The following is a 4,996-nucleotide window of genomic DNA, read 5'->3' on the forward strand; positions in this document are numbered from 1 at the left end:
TCGGCGACGCGGCGAGGACGACCTGCGGCTGTTGAATGTCGGTCGGGCGGCAGGAGGCGACTGCTGACGAAGTGGCGGCTCATACACGACGTAGGACGGCGAATGAAACGACTGATCGTATGAGACGGCTTGGCGGCGACAGTAACGGGCGACATGGCCGGCGACATGACACACGAAGCAGATAGGGCGGTTATCAGGCGTTCGCCACACATTGGGCGCATGAGGTGCTGGTCGGGGCGGCGACACTGACGGAAGCTGCGGCGATCGTGGGGCGCAAAGTGGTGCCTGCTGGCGAGGTCGTAACAATGCTGCTGTGTAGGTTAGCGGCGACGATATGGGAGCAGCCACAGGCCCGGATGGGCAGGCCGAAGGGAGAGCATCGGCGACTGGTTCCCGTATCGCTTGCTGAAGTGTTGAAGACAATGGGGGCGCTGACACCGTAGCGGGTGCACACGATAGAAGAGATAGTTGACGCGCGATTTCTTGGCGAATAAAATCTTGAATGCGGGGCATCAGGGAAGACTCCTCGCTGCCGACGACCAATCCCGAAAGGGGCTCTGCCGGCCGTGACGCTGAGCGCCGCGTGAGAAGCCACTGCTTGCGGAGCTCGTCGAAGCTCTGACACCAGTTGATGACGTCCCCGACAGTCTGTGGATCCTTACTCAGCAACATCTGAAAAGCGTCGTCGTCTATCCCCTTAAGGAGATGCTTGATCTTGTCAGCCTCGCTCATAGAAGGGTCTGCCCGCTTGCACAGGCCGATAACGTCTTCTATGTAACTCGTGAATGTTTCGCCTTTGTTCTGCGCCCGCTCTCGCAAAAGTTGTTCGGCGAGAAGTTTCCGCAGGGCTGGGCGGCCAAACACTTTCAGAAAATCGGTCTTGAAAGCTGACCAAGACTGCAAGTCGGCTCCGTGGTTCAGGTACCACGTCTCAGCGAGTCGCTTGAGGGAGAATGGGACATTGTTGAGCTTCATCCTGTCATCCCATCTGTTATGTGCGCTCACCCTTTCATACGATGACAGCCAATCCTCGACGTCCTGGTCGTCATCGCCATAAAACATGGGTGGGTCTCGCTCGCGGATTGCGCCGGAACAGACGATCGGGGGTTGCGAGGGAGACGTCATTTCCCGAGGGTCGTCAGTGGACAGGACACGACGGAGACTTCTGCTTCGTAACTCCAGGCTGCGGTGAGGACGGGAACCCGCACACTCCACCAATTGAAGAGGTGTTTATTGGCAGGGAATGGTAGCGTTCCAGGTGACGGTGTTCAGGTAGGCACTGAGACTAGCCGAAGCGATGATCACGTTGCAGCGAGCTATCAGAGATCGTGGCGGGTTCTCTCCGAGGCCGGTGCTACCTCCTCGTCGTCTTCACAGTCCCCATTCACTACGTACCCATTATGGCCCATGACCACCGTATCAGAGCATACCCACACGGGGCATAGTGCGTCCTTCGCAGTGCCTGATAGCATACTCTAAGTGGGCAAATCTTTTGCACTACAATATATATATATATATATATATATATATATATATATATATATATATATATATATATATATATATATACATAGATTGCAGGACGTATGCAGCACACATGGAAATAACTGTGACGAGCATCAGCCACAACGGGCAAATCCCCATATGTGGGTATGCGCGGGGTGCTGACGAGGAAGACGCTCTCGTTCGCTAGCAGACTCTCGAAACGCTCGCTGATCTCTTCGGCTCGTCCCGTGTGCATTGTCGCCTCGTCCGTGAATGATCCACTCGATCGTTGACCATCTCCCTTACAATATATATATATATATATATATATATATATATATATATATATAATATATATATATATATATATATATATATATATATATATATATATATATATATATATATATATATATATTATATATATATATATATATATAAAGGTGTTCGCAGAATAATATAGTAAGGAAATGAGGGGCTCGTTGAGGACACACACAAAGATGGGTCAGCAGTCTACAACGCCAACGGAGGCATAGGGGTGTGGTAAGGCTCTTTTCTTTTTTCACTACGTTTAATTAAATAAACATTTTTTTAATTATACAGAAGAAAGAAAGAAAAACACGCGCCCAGAGTGGGGACCGCACCCAAGGCGTGGGTTCGGTATATATATATATATATATATATATATATATATATATATATATATATATATATATATATATATATATATATATATATATATATATATATATATATATATATATATATATATATATATATATATATATATATATATATGTAGAAAATTGGAAATCAGGGGCTCGGTGAAATACGACAGAAAATAGGGGTTGGCAGCCAATAAAACCTCGGAAAAGGGGAGGTTGGGGTGGTTCATAGAAAAAGATGAAGAATTTTTTGAGTCAGAAAGAAAGGGGTGAAAAAACGCCCGCCGGGTGGGATCCGAACCCACGACCTCCAGAATACCGCTCGTATTCTGGAGGTCGCGCGTTCGGATCCCACCACAAAAAATTCTTCATCTGTTTCTATGACCCACCACAACCTCCCCTTTGCTTTCCGAGGTTTTCTTGACTGCTAACCCCTATTGTCTGTCTCATATATATATATATATATATATATATATATATATATATATATATTATATATATATATATATATATATATATATATATATATATAGGAAGAAATGCCGGCAGTCTACAACGCCAAAGAAGGCATAGGGGAATGGTTAGAATATTTTTTACTGTTAGTGACATTACATTATTATTTGTTATTATTAATTACGTGAGAAAGAAAGAAAGAAAAACACGCGCCCAGAGTGGGGACCGAACCCACGCCTTTCGATTAGATCTCGAATGCCTTACCAATTCGGCTATCTGGGCGACTGTGTTCCGCTTCACTTTCTGGGGTATTTATATATACTAATCCTGTATCTGACGCTTGAGGGTGGTAGCCAGCGCCACTCAGACTACACGGGGAGAAGGGGACCTTCTTTTAAACCCCCGGGGCGTGACGCGAACGTCTACAGCCTGTCATAAGCGGGTAACTGGCGGGAAACCCTCTTATGCTACCTTGGCATCAAGGCTGCCAGAACCGAGGCCCTCGCTAAGCTTTCGCATGATAATAGGGTTTGTAAATGAGGGGCTCGTTAGAAAATACAGGAAGAAATGCCGGCAGTCTACAACGCCAAAGAAGGCATAGGGGAATGGTTAGAATATTTTTTACTGTTAGTGACATTACATTATTATTTGTTATTATTAATTACGTGAGAAAGAAAGAAAGAAAAACACGCGCCCAGAGTGGGGACCGAACCCACACCTTTCGATTAGATCTCGAATGCCTTACCAATTCGGCTATCTGGGCGACTGTGTTCCGCTTCACTTTCTGGGGTATTTATATATACTAATCCTGTATCTGACGCTTGAGGGTGGTAGCCAGCGCCACTCAGACTACACGGGGAGAAGGGGACCTTCTTTTAAACCCCCGGGGCGTGACGCGAACGTCTACAGCCTGTCATAAACGGGTAGCTGGCGGGAAACCCTCTTATGCTACCTTGGCATCAAGGCTGCCAGAACCGAGGCCCTCGCTAAGCTTTTGCATGATAATAGGGTTTGTAAATGAGGGGCTCGTTAGAAAATACAGGAAGAAATGCCGGCAGTCTACAACGCCAAAGAAGGCATAGGGGAATGGTTAGAATATTTTTTACTGTTAGTGACATTACATTATTATTTGTTATTATTAATTACGTGAGAACGAAAGAAAGAAAAACACGCGCCCAGAGTGGGGACCGAACCCACGCCTTTCGATTAGATCTCGAATGCCTTACCAATTCGGCTATCTGGGCGACTGTGTTCCGCTTCACTTTCTGGGGTATTTATATATACTAATCCTGTATCTGACACTTGAGGGTGGTAGCCAGCGCCACTCAGACTACACGGGGAGAAGGGGACCTTCTTTTAAACCCCCGGGGCGTGACGCGAACGTCTACAGCCTGTCATAAGCGGGTTACTGGCGGGAAACCCTCTTATGCTACCTTGGCATCAAGGCTGCCAGAACCGAGGCCCTCGCTAAGCTTTCGCATGATAATAGGGTTTGTAAATGAGGGGCTCGTTAGAAAATACAGGAAGAAATGCCGGCAGTCTACAACGCCAAAGAAGGCATAGGGGAATGGTTAGAATATTTTTTACTGTTAGTGACATTACATTATTATTTGTTATTATTAATTACGTGAGAAAGAAAGAAAGAAAAACACGCGCCCAGAGTGGGGACCGAACCCACGCCTTTCGATTAGATCTCGAGTGCCTTACCAATTCGGCTATCTGGGCGACTGTGTTCCGCTTCACTTTCTGGGGTATTTATATATACTAATCCTGTATCTGACGCTTGAGGGTGGTAGCCAGCGCCACTCAGACTACACGGGGAGAAGGGGACCTTCTTTTAAACCCCCGGGGCGTGACACACACAGATATATATATCTGTGTGTCTGTGTGTGTGTGTGTGTGTGTGTGTGTGTGTGTGTGTGTGTGTGTGTGTGTGTGTGTGTGTGTGTGTGTGTGTGTGTGTGTATATATATATATACAGTCGAGTCCACTTATAACAATATTGAGGTGCCATGAAAATATCATTGTTATAACCGATTATTGTTATAAGCGGGTTATGCCGAAAAAAACAAAGAAAACGTGACAAACAAGAGCATTTAATGAGCGAAGAATAGGGGAGGTCGGCACAGTGCACACAGCGCTGCTGCTGCGGCGGCTTAGGCGCCCCGGTGCTTTTTCTACAGGCGGCGCACCCTCAGAATGGACTGCCCCACTGCCCGTAGAGGAGCCCATCCCGTCCACCTCCCCCTCCTCCGCGTCGCCGCGGCAGGCGAAAGCAGCGGTGCCATGCGAGCCTCTTCGGCGCGCACTCGCCGCGTGCGAGGCCAAGTGCGCTATCGCCATAAGGGTTGGCAGTCAAGAAAACCTCGGAAAGCAAACGGGAAGATGTGGTA

The sequence above is a fragment of the Haemaphysalis longicornis genome, unplaced genomic scaffold (genome assembly GCF_048455015.1).
Source record: "Haemaphysalis longicornis isolate Haplotype H1 unplaced genomic scaffold, Haemaphysalis longicornis Haplotype H1 scaffold_1, whole genome shotgun sequence".
NCBI lineage: Eukaryota > Metazoa > Arthropoda > Arachnida > Ixodida > Ixodidae > Haemaphysalis > Haemaphysalis longicornis.